Below are 25899 nucleotides of genomic sequence, written 5' to 3'. Positions count from 1 at the left end.
ACCTTAATTTCCTTAGACTAAGTACTTTGAAAAATAAATTGTAGCAATCAGTTGAATGTAATCTTAATTCTATATTAATACTTTTAACTTTAATTTATATACATGCATAGAAAAGGGGAAAGAGTACGCTGACACGCGCTGTATAGGAACTGAGTATCAAACCTTTTATTCGAAGGGAAGGAAAGAACGATGCCTTAATTGCTTAATGAATCAATTATACTTTATTTGGCAGAATCTCATCGAATACCAACATTCGTTGCACGGGTAAGGAAAACTGCCAAAAACCTTACCAGTATTCATAAAATAAAAGTACAATGTTTATATCATTTTATAACAAAATCAAAGTATTACATTTGGTTGTGCAGGAATGCAGCAATTAATGTTTATCTCAATTAGACAATGTCAAAGTAATTTAAACGAAATCAAATGAATGCACAATATAATAAACAGTCATAAATATATGCAAAGAACGTAAATCATACAGGAACAATGCAGTAAAGGATTATATTGAATTGTTGTCATTTATGATTGAAGGTTTTCTTTGTTACTTTTTATCAGATATTTAATCTTTCTTTTACCAATCAAACTACTAAGTTCAAGTAATGTTTCAGCATAGAACGTCGAATAAGAATATAATTTCTGAAAGGAATGATCATGTTTAGAATTCGATATGTTATAATAGTGTATGGTACTTCAATCATTATTGACCTGAATAAACTTGTATAAGTTGAATATAGACTAATATCGCAAATTATTAGCAATATATACAGATAAACACGCAAGAAATAGAATAATAATAATTACAGTTAATAAAGGAATATAGTTTCTCGAACTGAGAATTTCGACAGTATTTACTATTTGTATCATTCGATAATAATATCTATATTGACTTCAGTTACGTTTAGTACACGCAATGTATTATGCTTAGGATACGCAATGTCGTACTAGTTTAACACGGTATATCACGCTCAAATCACGCGATGTTTCACGCCTCAAATATTCCGTTGTCACGCGCCGAACACGCTATGTGTTATACGGATAGAAGCACGAATAGCTTTATACTATTCGTCTTCTGGAAAGTTCACGAAGGAACTGAGCTCTCAAGAAAAGGCCTGTCGATCGTATTAATTTATGTGCACCACAAAATGGAATCGTGAAAATCTCACGATATTCTCAGTAACCAATATCCGAGGATTAGGCTGTGTAAAGCCTGAATATAATGTAAACCCAAGAACGGTTTTACCAAATAGAATGATAAGGTTACCTTGAAATTAGCCAAAATTAGGCTTGTTCCAGAATAAAATAACTGGAATTCTCTCATCAGAAATATACTTATAAAGTATAAAGACGACGCAAGGGATCCTCGTCCTTCCAAGAATATATCTCGGGATTAATGGCCGCCCTCGTGGTTACTATCAGAATTTCTTCGTTTTCCTTTTCAGCAATCAGAAAGTCCAGAGACAAGGTTTCGTCTTCTCAAATCAGCAATGTAGCTGTATATAACAGCTCTGTTTCCTTAGAAGCCGGGATATTAAGGATTCTACTAATATATAGAAGTAGCGTATCTACGCAATATCAAAGCGATAACTAACATGCTCACTCGTTGAGCGTCCGAAAAGAAGTGACGACGAGAACGTCGTTGTTTGCGCGGTAAAGTCCGGGAACGCCTGCGCGTCAGCGTTGCGCACGAATATAGAAAGAAACACGACACATGCGTTTAATTAGACGGATGTCTCGCAGCGCGACTACATAAAAAACGCTGCTCGATAGATAGCGCGCTTACGGGATGTCGATAACAAATAGATTAAACTATATGGATAGCTCTCTGCTCATGGCTCTGTTTTACCCTAAGCTGCTTTGCCCGTCATTACCCTCAATGAAGAAAAACACTAGTTTCTAAACACGCGCATATGATAGAAAATAGAAAAACACATATATATTTAATCAATCTTAAAATACAAATAACTTAAATGCTTTACTAATTGTAAGATTACTATTATAACGTATTCATATTCACACTCGTAAAACAAGCCCATCCAGGATAATTTCGTACCTATTCTTTACCTAAAATAAAATGAAAGAAAATACATTAATATTTCCATATACACATATATTTATAAGAATATAAAATAAGATTGAAAATACTTATCTTTATTAATTCAGTCTCAGCTCACTAATACCTCCTATCACCTGTAACAATAACGAAATATATTAATTACTGCACTCTTATAAGATAAAACCGTTACATATAATCAATAAATAATTATCCTTACAGAGCTAAGCAAAATGTCAACGACAAGCCTTATGCTAGAAGTGAAAAGACTACGTAATTTTGCTTATCGCCTGGATTTAGACGAAGCTAAGGAAAGAATACGCGGCAAATACTTGAATATATTTAAACAAAAATAATAAAAAATAAAAAAGGGGAGAGACTAAAATTATATGAATAAATGTAGTAACGATAGAAATATAGCATTAACTTACTTTTAATTTATCCTTATCATATCCGTCCAACGAAATCACGGTGACAGTATAGACAACCAGCCCTATAATAAAATAAGAATAACATATATTAATAAATATCCGAATAAGTAACATAAGAAATGAACATTGAAAACAAATATGCGCGTCTATATATGTATGCAAGTACAAATATACACGTGTATATGCCCAATAAAATAGAAAAAAAAAGAGAGAGAAGAAAAGAAAAATATATTACTAATCAAATCTATATATATATTCTAAAACTACTTAAATACATTGCTAGATAACTATTTTGTCAATGGAACTATTACCTCGATTTAGATAAATCCAACTGCAGCAACACAGCTCTTACACTGCCAGGCACATTTTAGAATCCTGTAATAAAAATCACATAAATAATTATTTATCTATAAATATAATCATACTCTATATGACATAACCATAAATTATACTTACTAATAAAAGTTCGGGGACCGAACTTCCCTAAGGAGGGAGATGTCACGTCTGACGGTATAATCACCGCTATATTCCAGCCGCATAAATTTTTTCGATTTCCATCCTAATTGCACAGCACCTGAAAACAATATCAGAATAAATAATCACACCTTAACTTAACTGTCACAACAATCACTCAGCTGATGCGAGCACGCGTTCTTAAAATAGTAGACACAAGCCTAGAGAACATGGCTGCCTTAAGGTACCCTTTCAAGCTTAAGCCCCATTTTCATGAATCACACTATAAACTTTTGGACAATTGCTTGTTAAGATTCCCCAGCATCACTAAAATTGATCGTAAATGAATATTACCAGCTTTATGAGACCCTTTATGCAATATAAATTCAGTTTGACACGCGGACCTAACAAAAATAAATGCATGTTCCGTAAGAATAAACTAAGAAAATTAAAATAAAATATAAATAAATAAATTAAAAACAGATTATTCATATAAACATAACCTTTTGTGCCTAAAGAATATTATCATGCTAAAATAATAATTACCTCATTAGCATTTTTTCAAACATGATTGTTATAAACAATTTAATTATATTATTAACAAACTTAGCTAATGTGACTGATGGGACTATCACAAAAAGTCAAACAACTTTTGATTATAAACCATTGTTGGATCTCTCAAAATAAACTAATTAACAATAAAATTTATCATAAAAATATTATTAAAGATGATGAATAAAATCACTGCAGACACTCAGCAGAGCATGTCAAGTAACCTCACAAAAACCCCTACATCATATCTCTTCTTAATTCCGAGATATAATTAAAAATTATGGAAATCCATAAAACACAAAAAATTTAAACAACCTAAAATAATGCCCTTAATTATCTGAACACAACAAAAGAAACCCCATCTTTTTATCTCTTACCGTTCTCGAGTTATAAATTATTAAAGTTTCACATCCGCCATTTTGAATTTCCTACCCTTTAGACTTACAAAGACCAAATCACTTTTTCATTAATATTTTAGTCTTTTATACATTTTAAAGCTGAAAATTTCATTTCTGAACAAAAATTTTGACACTTAATTATTATGATAAAAATAGAATCTCTCATACTCCTAAACACCAGTAACGTTAACGCCGATTTTCTATTTAAATTAATTAAATTAATAAACGTGATTGAAAATTGAACATTCACTCCATGAAAGACGAGGATAGTTTAATACCAGTTCACAGAGAGTAAGACAAGGATAGCCCTATAGACTCTTAATAAATTAAAATAAAAATGAAAATAAATCGACGGAGATAAAACAATTATAGAAATACGTTCTCTTATATTTATGGAAAAACACCACATTAAAATAACTATTATCATATTAATATTTTTTAAAAAACAATTGTTATAAACAATTAAAATTATATCAATTCCATTTTACTAACTACGTCATCAAAATCATCTCAAAAAACCGATCGACTTAATGAAAAAATACCTACTACAAGATTGTTCGATTTTGCAACTTATTTTTATAAACAATTATAAATAAATAATTAACCACACTAATAATAGCCGTTAAAACGTGCCCCAGGTTATGCACAATAACTTTTGTATAAGTCAAAACCTCGTCACTCCTCTGGTTGAGGCTACAAAAAATTCCAAAGGGAAAGACACCCGGTATAACAGTTTAGCATGGGAGTTGTGCCATATAATTGATATTATACGCCCTAATTATCGAAAATTCGACTGGATCGAACTTCGATCCTTAATATCTCTTAAACTACGCCTGCTAAAAATACCCCGTTTGCATGTAAATTAAGTTTGAACCTTCCTCTTCAAGCCCGTATAAAAAACATCATTTTTAACAACTTGCTACACCTAATTAATTAACAAAATACATACCTCCGTCTGCATTCGTCCATATAATTGGCAATTATGTGGATGAAACAATTATGTGGATGAAACAATTATGTGGATGAAAACTCGTTCGGGTAAACACGAATTTTGATTGCGCACATAAACTCTGCATCAGTACACCTACGAGAAATGATAATAACTTTTATTTCTGCAATTGTTTATTTACGAAATATTTATAACAATAAAATAACAAATGCTCATAAACAAGATGATATTAGAAATTCAAAACCTCTTAAATAAAGAGAACATAACAATATCAATACGCGAATTAAAGAGTACTAATTTATTTAATTAATAAATTGTTATTAACAAATACATATATCAACAATAAAATTTTCCAATACTATATTATGCTTTAGTGAAAGTCTTACAATATGTTTCCTATACACTCCTTTCAAATTCCCAACCATTCGCGAGATATAAAAATAATAAAAATCTTATTATATATATATATATATATATATATATACATATACAATTTAATTTCATTGATTTCCCGTACTAATGAGAATGCTGACCACTCCTACCTGCATGATACATTATTAACATGATATTAGAATCATTATTACCACTGCTAAAATCACTTTTATCAATATTATTATTATTAACAAAATATATATATATACTTACTAAAATTAATATAAATCTCGAGCGTCAAACGCTGAAGCGCCATTCACGAACCTGAGAAAGATAGAATTGTACATGCGTAGCATAAGGAACGCGAATCCGAGCGAGATGCGAATATTGTACGATCTGAAAGAGAGAAAGAGAGAGTCAGATATACTATAGTAACTGCTAGACGAAGAGAGCAATATCTTTTATACTTTAGACATGCTAATAATGACTTTAATTGTACTATTGAATTATTCTACCCTATGTAAAGTATGTCTAAAGAAAATTTAACTAATATTCAACATATATTTTCACATTTTAAAATTTCAAATATTAAAGATTTCTTATTTTTCTTTATAATAAAAGTCATATTGAAATTTCATAATAAAAGAAAGTATCGCTCTCAATACAAATCGCTGTTAGACTAGAGAATAAAAATAGAATTCAGACGAGTCACCTGTATGACTCATTCGAGTGAATCTAGTTCTTGCATAGACCATATATGGACATGTCGAAGCAGAGCGCAACGCATGACCATATAAGGTAATGAATTTCAAGATACCACCCTATGACTCATTGCTGGCAAGCGAGCCACACCACTAGAAGTAGACTCACATCCGCTAGACAACGCCTTATGACTCATTGTAACGAGGTGCGGTCACCTCCCACTACCGTTTCCAAAATTGTATAAAAGCGGAATCTTTCACCCTCTCGACGGAGAGTGTGGAACGAGTGTCACGTCTGACGGTATAATCACCGCTATATTCCACCCGCATAAATTTTTCGATTTTCTACCTTCATTGCTAGAAGTCCCCAGCATCTGAAAACAACATTATAATATAACAATCATTCTTTAAAATAACTGTCACAACAATCACTCAGCTGATGCGAACACGCGTTCTTAAAGTAGCAGACAACAATAGACATAAGCCTAGAGAACATGGCTGCCTTAAGGTACCCTTTCAAGCTTAAGCCCCATTTGCATGAATCACACTATAAACTTTTGGACAATTGCTTGTTAAAATTCCCCAGAATTACTAAAATTGATCGTAAATGAATATTACAAGCTTTATGAGATCTTTTATGCAATACAAATTCAATTCAACACACGAATAAATACATGTTCCATAAGAATAAACTCAGAAGATTAAAATAAAATATAAATGAATTAATTAAAAATAGATTATTCATAAGAACATAACCTTTTATGCCTGAGAAACATTATCACGCTAAAATAGTAATTATTTCATTAGCATTTTTTCAAACATGATTGTTATAAACAATTAAATTATATTATTAACAGACCTAGTTAGTGTGATTACTAGAACTATCACAAAAAGTCGAATAACTTCTGATTATAAACCATTATTGTATCTCTCAAAATAAACTAATTAACAATAAAATTTATCATAAAAATATTATTAAAGATGATAAATAAAATTACTACAAATACCCAGCAGAGCATGTCAAGTAACCTCACAAAAACTCCCACATCATATCTCTTCTTAATTCCGAGATATAATTAAAAATTATGGAAATCCATAAAACACAGAAATTTTAAACAACCTAAAATAATGCCTTTAATTATCTGAACACAACAAAAGAAACCCCATCTTTTTATCTCTTACCGTTCTCGAGTTATAAATTATTAAAGTTTCACATCCGCCATTTTGAATTTCCTACCCTTTTGACTTACAAAGACCAAATCACTTTTACATTAATATTTTAGTCTTTTATACATTTTAAAGCTGAAAAATTTCATTTCTAAACAAAAATTTTGACACTTAATTATTATGATAAAAATGGAATCTCTCCTACTCCTAAACACCAGTAACGTTAACGCTGATTTTCTATTTAAATTAATTAAATTAATAAACGAGATTGAAAATTGAACATTCACTCCATGAAAGACGAGGATAGCTTAATACCAGTTCACAAGGTGTAAGACAAGGATAGCCATAATAAATTCTTAATAAAATTAAAATAAAATAGAAAACGAATAGTTTGAAATAAAAACAATATATACGTGTATACGGAATAATCGTTAGAATCGTTTGATAGAAAAACATTTACTACATAATCATTTATTTTTGCAACTTACTTTTATAAACAATCATAAACAAATTATGATGACCATGTCAATAAATATTTTTAACTTATACCTTGGATCACGTATAACACTTTTTATACAAGTCAAAACCTTGTCACTTTTCTAATAAAAGCGCTATAAAATTCCAAGTGAAAAGACACCCGGTATAAAGGAAATGACCTTAAATAATACGTCTGACATACGTATATTAATATGTTAAACGTATTGACTCGGGACATTAAATTTAAACTTTAATATTTTCCAAAATATAATGGCAAAAAATATCATATATATATATAAATATAGTCTGAACCCTTCTCTTGAAAATCATCCATAATACAATGTTTTTGTTAACTTCCTATACCTAATTAATCGTAAAAATACATACCTCTGTTTGTGCGACAGCACTTTAGTAATAAAAACTCGTTCTGGTAAATACAAATTTCAACCCCATATATATACTCTGCATCAGTACACCTACGAAAAATGATAATAACTTTTGTTTCTGCAATTGTTTATTTACGAAATATTTATAACAATAAAATAACGAATGTTCATAAACGAGATAATATTAGAAATTCAAAACCTCTTAAACAAAGAGAACATAATAATACCAATACGCGAATTAAAGAGTACCAATTTATTTAATTAATAAATTGTTATTAACAAATACATATATTAACAATAAAATTTTCCAATGCTATATTATACTTTAGTGAAAGTTCTGCAATATGTTTCCTATACACTCCCATCAAATTCCCAACCATTTGCGAGATATAAAAATAATAAAAATCTTAATATATATATATATGTAATTTAATTTCATTAATTTCCTGTACTAATGAGAATGCTGACCATTTCTATCTGTACGATATATTATTAACCTGATATTAGAAACATTATTAACACCGCTAACATCACTTTTATTAATATTACTATTAACAAATATATATACTTACCAAAATTAACATAAATATCGAATGTCAAACGCCGAAGCGTTACTCACGAATTCAAGAAAGATAAAATTGTATTATGCGCAGCATAAGGAACACGAATCCGAGCGAGATGCGAGTATTGTATGATCTGAAAGAAAGAAAGAGAGAGTCAGATATACCATATTAACTATTAGACAAAGAGAGCAATATCTCTTGTACTTTAGACATGCTAATAATGACTTTAATTGTATTACTAAATTATTCTACTGTATGTAAAGTATGTCTAAAGAAATTTAAATAATATTCAACATATATTTGCACTTTTTACGATTCAAATATTAAATATTTTCTTCATGATAAAAGTCATATTAAAATTTAATAATGAAATTTAATAATGAAAAGGAAGTATCGCTCTCAATACAAATCGCCGTTAGACTAGAGAATAAAAATAGAATTCAGACGAGTCACCTGTATGACTCATTCGAGTGAATCTAGTCTTCGCAAAACCATATATGGACATGTCGAAGCAGAACATCACGCATGACCATATAAGGTAATGAATTTCAAGACACCACCCTATGACTCATTGCTGGCAAGCGAGCCACACCCCTAGAAGTAGACTCACATCCGCTAGACAACGCCTTATGACTCATTGTAACGAGGTGCGGTCACCTCCCACTACCGTTTCCAAAATTGTATAAAAGCAGAATCTTTCACCCTCTCGGAGGAGAGTGTGGAACGAGCCAGGAAAGGTCACATATCTTATACTTGTTTCATCCTCCCACATAAACCACTTGTATCGTAAAAGTTCTACAATAAATATCATACTTTTTATATCAAAAGAAAGATAAAGATTATTGAAGATTATTGAATTACCTACCTTCGACGGATCCAAGGAGCCATAATCTACATCGCCGACCAACAGCTAATTATCCTGGGGTTTTACCTCCTTAACTGCAAGAAAAAGAACCCATCAACGGAGACGTTCTGCCGGATCGAGCCAGGACGTCACACGAGCCAGGAAAGGTCACATATCTTATATTTGTTCCATTCTCCCACATAAGCCACTTGTATCGTAAAAGTTCTACAATAAATATCAAAAGAAAGATAAAGATTATTGAATTACCTACCTTCGACGGATCCAAGGAGCCATAATCCACATCGCCGACCAACAGCTAATTATCCTGGGGTTTTACCTCCTTAACTGCAAGAAGAACCCATAAAATTTGATTTCGACGGAGACGTCCTGCCGGATCGAGCCACCTCGCATCACCCAGGACGTCACACAGAGCAGAACTGTTTGTTACAAAGTCGCATTTTCCGACAAGCGAAGAACTGCTGCTAACACCGAGCCTGGGGCGAAACCTTGAGGAACTAATAATTGCAGAAGTGTCGGCACGAGAGCTGTTGTGGAACCAAAAAATAAATATAGCGAAACGTGACAGACGAACTGTACAACAGCTTTGGGAGCAAGTGGCTGATGCGACAAATGGTACGTGTGTGTGTGTGTGTGTGTGTGTGTGCGCGCGTGTGCGTGTGCGTGTGTGTGTGTGTGTGTGTGTGTGTGTGTGTGTGTGTGTGTGTGTGTGTGTGTGTGTGTGTGGAGGGGGAGAGAGAAAGTCGTAGAAAAAAACAATACAATTTAAATGATTTAACAGTACAAAATGTACGATTTTATTATTACAGGCGAATGTTCTGTCGATGAAGTAAAGAAAAAATGGAAACACTTGAGGGATCGCTACATGAAAATTATTTCCCTTGAGAAGTTGCCAAGTGGATCAGGAAGTAAGTCATCTCGTAGGAAATGGCAGTATTACAACTTGTTGTCTTTCTTACGGGTGCGACGTCCTGGGTGATACGAGGTGGCTCGATCCGGCAGAACGTCTCTGTCGAAATCAATTTTTATGGGTTCTTCTTGCAGTTAAGGAGGTAAAATCCCAGGATAATTAGCTGTTGGTCGGCGATGTAGATTATGGCTCCTTGGATCCGTCGAAGGTAGGTAATTCAATAATCTTTATCTTTCTTTTGATATAAAAGAGTATGATATTTATTGTAGAATTTTTACGATACAAGTGGCTTATGTGGGAGGATGGAACAAGTATAAGATATGTGACCTTTCCTGGCTTGTTCCACACTTTCCGTCGAGAGGGTGAAAAATTCTGCTTTTATACAATTTTGGAAACGGTAGTGGGAGGTGACTGCACCTCGTTACAATGAGTCATAAGGCGTTCTCTAGCGGATGTGAGTCTACTTCTAGTGGTGTGGCTCGCTTGCCAGCAATGAGTCATAGGGTGGTGTCTTGAAATTCATTACCTTATATGGTCATGCGTTGCGCTCTGCTTCGACATATCCATATATGGTCTATGCGAAGACTAGATTCACTCGAATGAGTCATACAGGTGACTCGTCTGAATTCTATTTTTATTCTCTAGTCTAACAGCGATTTGTATTGAGAGCGATACCTTCTTTCATTATAAAATTTCAATATGTCTTTCATCATAAAGGAATATAAGAAATCCTTAATATTTTAATTTTAAAATGTGCAAATATATTGTTGAATATTATTTAAGTTTCTTCAGACATACTTTACATAGGGTAGAATAATTTAATAGTATAATTAAAGTCATTATTAGCATGTCTAAAGTATAAAAGATATTGCTCTCTTCGTCTAACAGTTAATATGGTATATCTGACTCTTTCTTTCTCTCTTTCAGATCGTACAATACTCACATCTCGCTCGGATTCGCGTTCCTTATGCTACGCATATACAATTCTATCTTTCTCAGGTTCGTGAGTGGTGTTTCGGCGCTTGACGCTCGATATTTATATTAATTTTAGTAAGTATATATATATATATATTTGTTAATAATAATATTGATAAAAGTGATGTTAGCGGTAATATTAATGATTAAATATATCGTGCAGATAGAAATGGTCAGCATTCTCATTAGTACAGGAAATCAATGAAATTAAATTGTTTATATATAATGAGATTTTTATTATTTTTATATCTCACAAATGGTTGGGAATTTGATTGGAGTGTATAGGAAAAATATTGCTGGACTTTCACTAAAGTATAATATAGTATTGGAAAATTTTATTGTTGATATATGTATTTGTTAATAACAAATTATTAATTAAATAAATTGGTACTTTTTAGTTCGCATATTGATATTGTTATGTTCTCTTTATTTAAGAGGTTTTGAATTTCTAATATCATCTCGTTTATGAGCACTCTTTATTTTATTGTTATAAATATTTCGTAAATAAACAATTGCAGAAATAAAAGTTATTATTATATGTGTGCAATACGTCATGTGTGCAATGTGCTAATATGATTTTCTTATTTTATGTGCGCAATAATGTTATGTGTGCAATGTGTAAATGTGCGCAATGCGTATGTGCGCAATAATGTCATGTGTGCAAAGTGTATATTTGGTCATATGCGAAAACGTACTTTCGTAATCTTTACATTGTTATTAATTTTCTGTTGTTAAATAATTTATTTTAAAAGGAATGAAAATATCTTATATACGAAAGTCGATTGGTTCTTTGAGGTGATTCTTATGTTCTAGTTAGTTAAGATGGATAATGATATAATTTTAATTGTTTGTAATAATCATGTTTGAAAAATGCTAGTAAGATAATTATTATTTTAGCGTGATAATATTCTTTAGGCACAAAAGGTTATGTTTTTATGAATAATCTGCTTTTAATTAATTTATTTATATTTTATTTTAATTTTCTTAATTTATTCTTATGGAACATGCATTTATTTTTGTTAGATCCGTGTATCAAACTGAATTTATATTGCATAAAGAATCTCATAAAGTTTATAATATTCATTTACGATCAATTTTAGTGATTCTGGGAAGTTTTAACAAGCAATTGTCCAAAAGTTTATAGTATGATTCATGAAAATGGGGCTTAAGCTTGAAAGGGTACCTTAAGGCAGTCATGTTCTCTAGGCTTGTGTCTATTACTTTAAGAACGCGTGCTCGCATCAGCTGAGTGTGATTGTTATGACAGTTAAGTTAAGGTGTGATTATTCTTATATTGTTTTCAGGTGCTGTGCAATATGGATGGAAATCGAAAAATTTATGCGGCTGGAATATAGCGGTGATTATACCGTTAGACATGACACGGGACACTTTTTTGGAAAAAGAGTTAGTATACTTCACAAAAGTATTCACTAAAATATTGGAGACAGTTAGTATTTAGTATCAATATATTTCGTTTTATTGCATTTCAGGACAGTTTCAAATATGCCGAGTCGTGATGAAGACCTCAACAACGATGATGTGGAAATCCATGTGGACGGAGAAGTCAACGATGCCGTTGATGCATCGAAGGGTATGTTTCGCTCATAAGGTGTATTATCTTTCACTTGTTAGTACTATTACAGCTAGCTACATCAATTTTTCCTAATAATGCAGAATGTATAAAATCATTCTTTCATTTTTAGAATTGGAAAGAAAACGAAAAAATACTGACTGCGAACAAGACGTGATGAAGCAGATAGCGGTGGCCTTGCAGACCCCACGACCAGCAATGCCATTGCCAACTCTTGTTCTTGACAAAATTGACAACTTCACTTCAATGGTCGCCAGCCAGTTACGAGAGTTGCCGCAAGTCCGCAGACGCAACATAATGTTAAAAATTCACCAGTTATTACACACTGAATTATTGCTCAACGACGTTAATAATAATGTATAATAAATGTATAATGTATAAGAATAATAAAACGAAAATGATTTTGGTAGCACAATATAGCCAAGACGTATTTATTCAAATAGAATAGTTATTATTTAACTGAACCGGGATACCAAGAAATATCATGTTACGATTATTTGGGAAAGTAGGAAAGAGAAATTGTCGAAAATTAGTTTGCACTTAAAAGGAGTAATTTATTACTTTGGACGTGTAGTATACAAATAACGATTACTTAGTGGTAAAAAAAACATTTTGTGGAGTACATAATATACGAATTATATTACAAATGAAACAAGGTAATATTCAGATGTAGTAACATTGATCGTTTTGCCATGCCACTGAGCCTTCATTATTGAAATATTTACAAAATTCATCTCTAATGAGCATAGCATCTTGAGTACTTGTATTTGTACTACATTTGGAGATGTTCCCGAATGCACAACCATTTTCGATAATCATCCTCCACGAACCTTGCATGTGATCACCCTCTGCCGTCTCTCTATCTAGCATATTTGGTAAAATGTAGCTGTTCTCGATGTCGCTTTTGCGGAGCCAGTTATGAATGCAGATTGTAGCTTGCACAATCTTCATAGCAGTTTCCACGCTACTAATGATGGGTTTTCGGTAAATTCGCCACTGGCTAGCAAATATTCCAAAAGAGTTCTCTATCACTCGCCTGGCTCTGCTGAGTCTATAATTATAAATGTGCTGTTCGGCAGACAAGTTATTCTTTCCAGAGAATGGTCGTAGCAAATATGACTTCAGTGGGAAGGCTTCATCCCCGACAATGCAGTAAGGCAAAGACGGTCCTCCTTTATAAAAACTGTCCGATTTTGGGATATTCATTTTTCCTGCATCAAGTTGTTGACCCATTTGGCTTTCACGAAAAATGTCTCCATCACTTCGTCTGCCATATACACCAATATCAACGAACCGGAAAACGTAATTGGCATCACAAATAGCTAATAGCACAATAGCTGTGTTTGTAGTTATAGAAATTGGAGCCAGCATTGTCCGGACACTGAAATTACACAAAGATTATTTCACGTTTTTTACATACTGCAAGAAAATTAGAGTTCGCTCATATTGTTTTTTTCTATTTATTTTCCGATAGTTTTCGATATTTGAATAATGCCTCAAAAGAATCGTTATAAAAGTGTAACTTACTTGAATGGTTACGTGCTTTCCATCGATTGCCCCAATGCAATGCGGAAAGTCCCATATATCTTCAAAATCTTCTGCGATCCTCCGCCAATCATCTTCGAATAGTCGAGGTGGAAGGACCAAAGGACACAGGGTTCCCAAATAGTCTTGCACGTTGTAGCAATAATATTGCTTACAGTCGTCAAGCCTATCAAATATTGATACATCATTGAAGACATGGAGTCACCAGCTGCCAGAAATCTAAAACATAATAATTGATGTAATGCAACATTCACATTGATATAATTAAAGTAAAAACAAGAGATGTTTACCGTAATGTCAATGTCAATCGTTCTGCTGCACCTATCGGTTCTCGCACGACGTATTGTTTTTCCAAATGTGGGCTTACAATGGCTAACAACTCTTCCAATTGCGTGGTTGACATCCGAAAATAATTATGGAACGACAGATCTTCCAATTTTTGTGTTGGCAGTAAGGCATGGTAAAAACCATACTCACAGCGTTTTTTTTTAAATTGGCGCAACCCAGAAACGCTTCTTTTTGTTAATCCGTTTTTTTTTCTAGCTAATAACAAAGCTAATGACCCGAGCAGCTTGTCACGTCGGTCTGCTTCTGCATTTTGTTTGTTAATTATATGAATGCACTGCAACCACTCATGAATTTTCATTTTCGCAGACATTATTTACTGATTAAACTGATAACGTGATAACTGCGACTGAGGTACTAAGGAATTAAGGTTATACCGCGCCTGCCGAGGTATTTCACGCGGCAGACGCGGCAAGCGACATCAGCATCAAAAGCCCCTAGAAGCTAGTTTTTTCTGAACTGCCGCGCTGCCGCGCGCGGCATTTGCCGCGTCCATCAGTAGGCACCTTTACGTTTCAACAACGCAGCCGAGCGCTTCGGCTGGCTTCGGCCAGCTTCGAGCGTCAGCGATAGAAGAGGATAGACAGATCTGCTGTCTTCTTCTCTCTTGGCTATTGGCTATGCGATTTCGGATCTCGTGAATGCCGAGTTGACGAGGCGACCAGACAACGCGTGACATTATATCGGCGCGCGACACTAATTATCGATGTATTTTTCTATTAATAAATCTAAAAAATTATTATATACATTGTTTTACATGTTAATACAAAAATTTGAATTAAAATATAAAAATTCACTCTTGGCCAAAATGTACGTTTTTTTTTATTTAAAAAGAATCTGTTTATTCAACAATCTCGATTTAAAGAATTAATTTCAGCGCAATGATATTATTAAGTACTGAAAAAAATTATAGTTTATACTGTTCTTTTTCCTGTTTTTGAATTTATTTTCCATTAAATGTATAACGTACCGTACATATTGTTGCTCAACGGAAACCGCGAGAAGGTGGTGGTCTCTTCCGTCAGGAGGGAAATGTAAAAATAATTTTTTACATTTCCCTGTGTGTGTGTGTGTGTGTGTGTGTGTGTGTGTGTGTGAGTGTGTGTGTACACTACACATTAGGGTGTCATTTTGGAGCAACTTTTTTTTTTATTTCACGAATAGCATATATACTTGCAGAAAGGTAAAATAAGATACCTGTTAAAATTTTAGCCCTTAATATTAATATTAACAGGTCGCTCATCGCAATTTTTTATTTTTCATTTAGTAAGATAGAAAAAATTTTATAATTATCTAACAAACAGTAATACAGCATTGCGCCACATAGATTTTTTGTAGTAAATTTACCGCTCTACAAAAAAGATCTTTTATCATTTTTTCATAAATTCAACCGTTCAAAAGATATTCAAAGTTAAAGTTTAATAAATTTTATAAAACTTGTTTTTGCTTCTTATGAATTTTGTATCATATCGACTATCAAAAATTATGAAATAATCAATACATATTTTTTTCATAAATATAATCATTTAGACGATATTAAGGTTTACACTTTGAACTTTAAATGATCATTAAATGATGTTTCTCTATCAGTATCGAATAAACTTACAGAAGGTTCAAACACTTGTAATTTTGATAAAAATAAATCATTCACAGGTAACCTTTTACGAATTTCTTCTGCAGCAGTCACATAAAACGTCAAGCAGTTTTCTTTAACACTTGTCACTGCGTCTTTGTGCCCTTGCATCATTAATTCGTCAAGGTATTCATCACATTCTGATCCTAGCTAAACTAACTTTATTCTGTATGTTTCTTTCGTATCTAAAACTATCGGCGATTTTGATCAAGTTGCTTTAAAAAAAGAATGGATTGCATTGCCATTAGATTATACAATAAAGGAGAAAGAAAGCCTTTCTACATTAAATTTCAATAATATGTGGAAAAAAATTTTGCAATGTCAGCACCCAAATAATATTGTTAAATATCCAAGCTTAACAAATGTTCTGAATGCTGTCCGATCACTTCCAAATTCAAATGCCGATGCAGAGAGAATGTTTTTCACCTTAACTAACTTAAAAACGAAAAATCGCAACAAACTTTTGTCGGCTACCGTTAATGTCATTTGCGTTTTTAAATCAGCATTGAAGGCAAAAAGAGAAACATCTATAAGCATGACGATTGAAGACAAACATTTGTCTCTTATGTCAACGGACAAATTATACGCTAGTGCTGTTAAAAAAGACCACAGTACTTTAAGGCTGCATGCTGCGAATAATTAAATTATTAACAACTTTAAAATTTTTTATTTCTTCGGCTATAATTGGCACACAATCGTGACGATTCGACCATTGGTTTTGGTCCTCGTCGTCAAAACGTTAATAATCTTTGATACTTATATATAAGCATTTCATATTTAAAATAATTTAAAATTGCAAAAAATATTACCTCAGCCAGGGTTCGAACCTGGAACCTCCCTCATTCCGTGTAGGGCGTCGTAACAATAAAAATATCAAAGATTATTAACGTCTTGACAATGAGGAGCAAAACCAATGGTCGAATCGTCACGATGATTGTGTGCCAATTAATTATAGCCGAAGTAATGAAAAATGTATTTGTTTATTATAATGGCAATTTACGAATGTACTTTAGGTTTTATTATACACCGCGGCTGAATATCGGTGTCTCCATCTTATTATTGTTTAGTGTGTTATTGCGATAAATATTACCACATGCCTCAGTGGTCAAATTGGTACGACACCCTACACGGAATGAGGGAGGTTCCAGGTTCGAACCCTGGCTGCGGTAATATTTTTCGCAATGAATTGAATAATTGAATTTAATTTAAATTATTTTAAATATGAGATATGCTTACATATATATATATATATATATATATATATATATATATATAGTATCAAAGATTATTAACGTCTTGACGACGAGGACCAAAACCAATGGTCGAATCGTCACGATGATTGTGTGCCAATTATAGCCGAAGGAATGAAAAATTTATTTGTTTATTATATTGGCAATTTTGTCTATAAAAGACATCACGCTTAAAGAGTATAACATGTAATAAATAATGTCCGTAATGAACATGACGCTTAAAAATTAGAAGCGTAAGAAATCTTTCCGTAATAGCCATCTCGATCGCTTGTAGAACATAAATGCATGTGTAGTGTACACACACACACACACACACACACACACACACACACACACACACACACACACACACACAGGGAAATGTAAAAAATTATTTTTACATTTTTCTCCTGACGGAAGAGACCACCACCTTCTCGCGGTTTCCGTTGAGCAACAATATGTACGGTACGTTATACATTTAATGGAAAATAAATTCAAAAACAGGAAAAAGAACAGTATAAACTATAATTTTTTTCAGTACTTAATAATATCATTGCGCTGAAATTAATTCTTTAAATAGAGATTGTTGAATAAACAGATTCTTTTTAAATAAAAAAAACGTACATATTGGCCAAAAGTGAATTTTTATATTTTAATTCAAATTTTTGTATTAACATGTAAAACAATGTATATAATAATTTTTTAGGTTTATTAATAGAAAAATACATCGATAATTAGTGTCGCGCGCCGATATAATGTCACGCGTCGTCTGGTCGCCTCGTCAACTCGGCATTCACGAGATCCGAAATCGCATAGCCAATAGCCGAGAGAGAAGAAGAAGACAACAGATCTGTCTATCCTCTTCTATCACTGACGCTCGAAGCTGGCCAAAGCCAGCCGAAGCGCTCGGCTGCGTTGTTGAAACGTAAAGTTGGCATCTCTGCGCATCCCCACCACTGGCTGGCTGTGGCTGGCAAAAACCGCGAGTCTGGCATCCTTGCTTTCAGGTCGCTCACCCGGAAGCAAAAGCGCTGACAGCTAAGTCAGCATCGCGGAAGTAATACGCGAAGAGATAAAAAGCCCGCCCTTCCGAGAAGCGGCGGGCAGTCTAGAACGTAAGGCTAATCGCGCGCGACCAACGTAACTTATCCTATTGTGAATGCCTGCAAGTCAGGGCAGCGAAATTAACGAAGCTATTGTATCAGGTGACCAAAGGTTTTTATTAAAATATTATTGAACAAGAATCTGGCAACATTATTCCTCCTTCCTTCCGGCGGATCCAAAAGAACTCAGTGCCGATCCCTCGAATCAGAGGTACGGCACGACAGTCCGATCAGGAAATATTGTTGTGTCCGATTTGTAATGTGCGCAATCGGGACTCACTCAAATGGCCCCTGTTGACGCCGCGTAGCGTATCGCGCAGATACAGGAGATTTACGTGTCTATCCCTCTTATCGTCGGTTAACCGCAGAAGCACGATTGCGTTGTCGTCGGCGCCCCGCCCGAACTTATGTAAACTTGTTGATCGATACGTCGTTCTGACGTTCGAATTTTCCGATCTTTTTCAGATCTATGGGAAAATTGATCCCGTCGAGATTCAGCACCGTCGCGTAATCGGGATACGAGCCGCATCGTTCCGCGTTCCGCTTGGCGGGATACAGAGCAGCGACCACCGCACGCGCAAAACACGTGTCGTTCTCCGACCGCACGTTAACAACCGCCTGTTTAAGTCTTATACCTCGCGGTATCTTCATCCAACATCCCGTGCGCATGGGATTACACTTGTTCACGTTCACCATTAGGTTCAATATTCGCGACAACGCCCATCCGCTGTCGCGTTCTTGAAATTCGTCCAACGCGGCTAGAATCGCGTCGCGCACGTGCCTTTCGTACCACTCGGCCAGATCGGACCCTAGGAGGAGCTGTTCGTTCCGCGTAGCGATACTCTTCACATCGGTCTTAACGTCCGCTACGAATTCCCCATTGAATATGACATTGACCTTCAGATACCTGTGTCTGGTCAAATTATACCGCACTTTTTCGAGCACGGTGTCCTTCGCATCCTCGAGAAATTGCGCGGGTTCGATGTACATCGAGTTCGTCACAGCGAAGGTTAATACGCGACTTTGGAACGTCGTATCGATCTCGAAAATGCTCTGCTGACGCTGCTACCACCGTCCCCACCGTCCAAACCGACCGTCCCCACCTACGGCGCGTTTGAATCGTCGACGCAGATCCTCCCTCGAACCTTCTAATCGCGCTATTCGAGCCACCAGCGGTTACGGCTTCCGTGTTTTCTCGCTTCCTAGAGCGTCTGACTCGACACTTCTCCCGCAAGAGCCGGAGACACTCGTCGCATCGTTGTCTCCACGCGCGGAACCCGTCCGCATCGCGGACGTCCGCCGTCCGCGGCGAGCAACTTCGCCTTTCGCCCCCCCCGCCCACCTCTTACGGCGTTCCCCCCGCGTGAGCGAGTCACCCCCCAACCCCCCTAACCGCAAGCCTGAGTATGGAGTGGCTGTTACCCTGCTACTATCGGTCAATTAATACTTAGTATTTCTCAAAATTTGAATAATTTTCAAACCGGTTTCTAAAAAAGCAGTAACAAAAAATTATCAATAAAAATTATTTATAAAAAAAATTCAGCTTGATATCTCAAAGTTTGCGGAAATTGGAGCAATCACGAACATTTTTTTTTTACAAAAATCGGAACCCCTTTACTATTAGCAATTTGTCTAATTTTATTACATTTTTTAGTTCTTTCTACCCCTATTTTATATAAGATTCTTTAAGATCCAATCAATTATTAAAAAATTGAAAAAATTTCGGAACCGGTTTCCAAAAAATCGGTAACAAAAAATTATACATTTTATGGCAGTCCCCGGATTGTCTAAATATTGTTGCGCTCGTCGAGTCGTTCGTTCACTCACACACGCTTACATTCCTGACGCTCACGGAAATAACAGAAACACTGCAGTTATAACAAGAATAACCTCAATGTTTATTATAACGTCGCGATACAGGAGAGCGTGGACCACGTCCGCACGGTCCAGCAGCTCGAGAACAAATCTATCAGCTGTTACATTAAATTAATAAAATCAATAACTGGCTCGTTACTAAGGACAGGCTACATTCGACTTTCCGTTGCACGCTTTAGCTCGGTGTCGGAAAGGTATACCGGGCGGCATGCACGCAACACTGCCCCCATTCTTCAGATTGTCGTCCCGACAATCAGGGAGGCAGCTTGCTAACTAGGGAAGCCGCTGACTGGACGGTTTCCTGCTCTCCTCGTGCTGCTGCATCGAGTTACCGAGCTCCGTCCATCCCAGCCTCCACAACAGGTCCTCTCCATCGTGCGATTCCAGGATATCGGAACGGCTTCCTGCCTTACCCTGGGCTGTAGCCACAGGTTACCGGGCGCCGTCCTCTTCTTGGTCCCAACCGCACTCCAGAGCTTCTTCTTCTCATAGAGCTGGCCAGACTCTACGACGAAGATCCTGCTTGACCCCTGACTCCTGCCGCCGGTGCTCCTCTTTCCTCTTGAGCTTTGCGCGCTTGGGTCTTCTTTTTTCGGGATCAGAGGGGGAAATACTTCCGTGGACCCATTGCTCTAAGATCTTTCTGTCCCCTGCCTCGGCATTCGCCCTCAGTCTCACGGGAAAACCACGGTCAAAAACCGTGAGGGAGGCAGAAAGGTTTCCAGAAAAAACTCCAAAATTTCCCTGCCGCTATGCCTTAACAGTCTGATGTTAAAATCTGAAACAGAACATTTGAAACGCAGAAAAATCGAACAAAAACTAATTAGTAACTTCTTTAAAATAATTAAAGTACGGGCTCAGACTCATTTCCCGAAGAACTATTTTGATCAATAAAACCGAGCGTCTTCGTACGCTCGATCGCTATTCTAAGCGACGTTACTCCTTCAACTTGAAGGGAGCGCTTCACAAAGCCGTCTGTCAACGCGGCGACGAATTGAGAGCTCGCAATCTTATCGCGAACTTTATGCGAGCATTTGGGATACGCCTTCTGTGAAAGCCTCTCCAGATCCGCGCCCAACGCTGCGAAATCCTCGCCCGGGCGCTGTTTCCGATTTGTGAACTGAAGATAGTAGTTTTGTGCGAGTTCACTTTCTCCGAAACGTAATTCCAATTTCGCCTTTAACTCTGCGTAAGAGAGAGATTCGATCCCGTCGGCGTACGCATCAAATAATGAACGCGCCTTTCCCCGTAAACACGACGCCAAGACAACCGCTTTTTCCGCCTCACTCCATCCATTCGCAACGGCAATTAGCGAGAATTGTGAAAGAAACTCGCGTAACGGCGCCGTCCCGTCGTACGTATCGGGCTTTGGTTTAACGCCGCAAGGAATTCTATCTCCGGACGCGTCTACACCCGCGCCCGTTACTTGCACCGCGCCGCTCGCGTTTTCACCCGAAAGAAAATTATTGGAGGGACTTAGCTCTGAAATCCTCTCCTGCATTTGATGAAGCTCGTCATCGCGCTGCTGTATCATCGCCGCGAACTCGGTTTCCTTCTGCATGCGCTCCGCGCGCATCTCACGAATCTCTTGCATCACCGCCTGCAGCGTAATCACTTCCGCCGTCTCCGGAGCGTTCGATTGTGGAGTCGCTGATCGTAGCCGTTTTCTCGTGGGAACGGTCGAAGCCATTCCCGTCTTAATTAGCGCAGCTCGTCTTTTTTTATCCTGGACGAGCCCCCAAAATGTTGCGCTCGCCGAGTCGTTTGTTCACTCACACACGCTCACACTCCCGACGCTCACGGAAATAACAGAAACACTGCAGTTATAACAAGAATAATCTCAATGTTTATTATAACGTCGCGATACAGGAGAGCGTGGACCACGTCCGCACGGTCCAACAGCTCGAGAACAAATCTATCAGCTGTTACATTAAATCAATAAAATCAATAACTGGCTCGTTACTAAGGACAGGCTACATTCGACTTTCCGTTGCACGCTTCAGCTCGGTGTCGGAAAGGTATACCGGGCGGCATGCACGCAACAATATCTATATATATAAAAGAAGATGTCCTGACTCCTCCCCGAGGGGAGCTGGCTTTCAGGCTACGCAGATGACGTGTACCTGGGAGCCAGAGAGACCCTCCTCCGAGAGTGGAAGGAATATCTTGCGGAACCACAGCACAAGTATGGGAAGAGGGTATAGAGGCAGTCCAGCCAGTACTCAAAGAGTGGGTGGAGGGCAGCAAAAGAAGGATTGTTGCCTTCCGCGCGGTGCAGGTAATAACGGGCCATGGCTGTTTTGGCGATTACTTGCACCGCATCGGGAAGGAGCGCACCGCACGCTGCCACTACTGCCCTGAGGCGGTGGACACGGCGCAACACACGTTGGAGGTGTGTCCAGCGTGGGACGAGAAGCGCCGTGCCCTCAGGGCAGAATTGGGACAGGACCTCTCTCTCCCGGCAGTGATAGCCGCAGTGGCTCAGCCGGAAGATAGAGGCAGAGAGAGATGAAGAAAGTTCGCCTCTTTTTGCGAAAATGTTATGACGCGAAAGGAGGCGGACGAGAGAGTGAGGCAAAGGGAGGTATCTCCTCCCCTGTTGTCGGTAAGTGAAAGTGACGGTGACAGCGGAAAGGACTAACTACAACCGAGCACGGTGAGGGGGGGGACCGTTCCCTCCGACGGGGGGCGTTTCTCCCTTCTCCCCAAATGTGCCCGAGCATCTTTCTTCTTTCGAGGAGGTTGTGTAGGGCGCAAGTCGAGGAGGGGGCGGCACGAGGGCGGATCGACAGATCTACCCTCCTGCCGCCATTATTGGTGCCAAGCAGGTTGGCGGAGAAAGAAGTGGTGGGCCAGCGGGGGCTCGGGCCGGATCCCTACGGGGTCCCCGCCACAAGCGCTCCTCCCGGCCCGCGAGGGCGGGGGGGCCGCTGGTCCCGGGGAGGGTTTATAGCTCTCCTCGGGTCGGCGGGATTGTCCCGATTGCGCACATTACAAATCGGACACGACAATATTTCCCGATCGGACACGGTGTCGATTGCACACGGTGCCGATCGGACACGGTGTCGATTGCACACGGTGCCGATCGGACACGGTGTCGATTGCACACGGTGCCGATCGGACACGGTGTCGATTGCACACGGTGCCGATCGGACACGGTGTCGATTGCACACGGTGCCGATCGGACACGGTGTCGATTGCACACGGTGCCGATCGGACACGGTGTCGATTGCACACGGTGTCGATCGGACACGGTGTCGATTGCACACGGTGCCGATTGCACACGGTGCCGATTGCACACGGTGCCGATCGGACACGGTGCCGATTGCACACCGTGCCGATTGCACACAGGGTTTACTTACACAATGGGGGGGGTGCAGGGGGGGGCGAAGCCCCCCCCGCCCACGCATGTACTTAATACATTGCCTACCGGGCACGCCGAAGGCGTGTCCATGGGGGGGTGCGGGGGGGGGCGAAGCCCCCCCGCTCCACGCATCAACCCAACCCACACCACCAGGTGCACAGGGGGGTGCAGGGGGGGGCGGAGCCCCCCCCCGCCTACACCCCTAGGGCACCGTGTCCGATCGGCACCGTGTGCAATCGACACCGTGTCCGATCGGCACCGTGTGCAATCGGCACCGTGTGCAATCGGCACCGTGTGCAATCGGCACCGTGTGCAATCGGTACCGTGTGCAATCGACACCGTGTCCGATCGACACCGTGTGCAATCGACACCGTGTCCGATCGGCACCGTGTGCAATCGACACCGTGTCCGATCGGCACCGTGTGCAATCGACACCGTGTCCGATCGGCACCGTGTGCAATCGACACCGTGTCCGATCGGGAAATATTGCTGTGTCCAATTTGTAATGTGCGCAATCGGGACTCACTCGGGTCGGCGACCCCTAACCGCTCAATGACAAGGGGGTGTGAGAGGAGGAGGAGCAAGATTTCGTATCGGAGGGGGCAACATTGCCCCTGTTGCCTGTTACCTCCTCTACCCCTCACTCGGGGAGCGGGCGAGTGGTCGGGATAGCCATTCGCCCGCTGCTCTTATTTATTACAAACAACTCCGAAGGGGCGGGGGGTGACGGATCAACGTGGTGGCACTCATCCGTCACACAAAACAGGACAGGATTGCCCGAGTAAGGACAAGGTGCGGGGGGGCCCACGGAAAGATCAGTGCGTTTCCCGGGGCCTCCCCAGCATCGTACAGTGAGGGTCACTCGCGGGTGTTAAGTCGGTAGGCTGCGGGAGTACGATTTATTGTCCTGCTCCCGTAGAATCCGGCACTCCCCTGTCCCTCTCCGGGGGCAGGGGGTTTTCCCCCCGAAAGGGGGGTCACTGGTTCAAACCCACGGAGGAGCGGAGGCGCTCCCCGATCTGGGGCGCTCCCCGAACGATGGCATTGCCACCGGGACCGGTTGCCCTTGCTGACAGGTTGCCTCCAGGACTCCGTGGGGATTCCAGTGATGGAAGATCTCACCCGCGTTAAAAAAAAAAAATGTCTTGACTGACTAACTGACTGACTCACTCACTCATCGACGCTCAGCCCAAATTCTTGAACCGAATTTTTACCAAAAGTATATGAAATAAGGGTAGAATTTTCCGGGGAGTGCCACTATGTGAATAGTTTTTTGTTCCCGATAGAACCCGCGTTTTTACATTTGATATTACCGAGATTCATTTTTTGACAATTTTTTAATTCCTATTATTATTCATATATTGTCGATTTTATTCACTCAATTAATCTTACCGCAATATTAGCATCGCTGATATCGACTTGTATCGCTTCAGTCATCGCCGACGGTTCTTCATATATAATAGGAATATCCATCACGACAGACTCGTTCTCCCAAAGATTATTACGGGCAGTTGCCGGTGTATTTGAATCACTCTGTTCAGGTAGCGCGATAAAGAGAATCAAAATTTCTTCTTTGTCAGGAATGTTTTCATCGTCGTCGTTTTCGTCGATATCGCGTAGACGATTGTTTCTATCTGAATCTCGTTTCTGTAGACCAATGGATTTCCTTTTCATCGTTGCCAACAATGCGTAAATTCTGTAGCTGTAAATTCCAATAAAGCTCTCTTTACGGTAGCTACGTCTGTTTGATTGCTTTACATATCGGATGCACTTGCATCTTTCACCAAACACGCAGTACACTTTTTTTTTATTTCGTACAATAAATGTATGACACATTCGAGTAAGATTCGCATGTTTGAAGAATTCACACTTTCTGCACAGAAGTGACCGGCGGGCGTACGTTGAAATCGATGGATAAATCCTCGATTTCCACACAGAGTCGTAATTCATCAGCTGATATTCTGG

General features: G+C 38.3%; 1 long non-coding RNA gene and 1 pseudogene across 5 annotated transcripts; both read right to left on the bottom strand.

Moving 5' to 3' along the window:
• Window positions 1-202: 202 nt before the first annotated feature.
• On the bottom strand, window positions 203-6215 carry LOC139810171 (uncharacterized). Of its 5 annotated transcripts, none has more exons than XR_011731246.1 (7): window positions 6079-6215; window positions 5482-5604; window positions 4837-4971; window positions 2941-3058; window positions 2796-2859; window positions 2485-2546; window positions 203-2190 (listed from the first exon to the last, which is right to left on the bottom strand). It is a non-coding gene; the product is annotated as an uncharacterized lncRNA (long non-coding RNA). The 5 variants fall into 5 exon arrangements; XR_011731245.1 differs by lacking the exon at window positions 6079-6215 and adding an exon at window positions 5921-6056; XR_011731244.1 differs by lacking the exon at window positions 6079-6215 and having other exon boundaries at window positions 5482-5755.
• A 7288-nt stretch (window positions 6216-13503) lies between these two features.
• Window positions 13504-15043, bottom strand: LOC139810037 (putative nuclease HARBI1; annotated as a pseudogene).
• Between the last annotated feature and the right edge of the window lie 10856 nt (window positions 15044-25899).

The sequence above is a fragment of the Temnothorax longispinosus genome, chromosome 3 (genome assembly GCF_030848805.1).
Source record: "Temnothorax longispinosus isolate EJ_2023e chromosome 3, Tlon_JGU_v1, whole genome shotgun sequence".
Taxonomy (NCBI): domain Eukaryota; kingdom Metazoa; phylum Arthropoda; class Insecta; order Hymenoptera; family Formicidae; genus Temnothorax; species Temnothorax longispinosus.
Note: the sequence above shows the minus strand (reverse complement) of the source record. Positions and strands in the feature narration are given on the sequence as shown.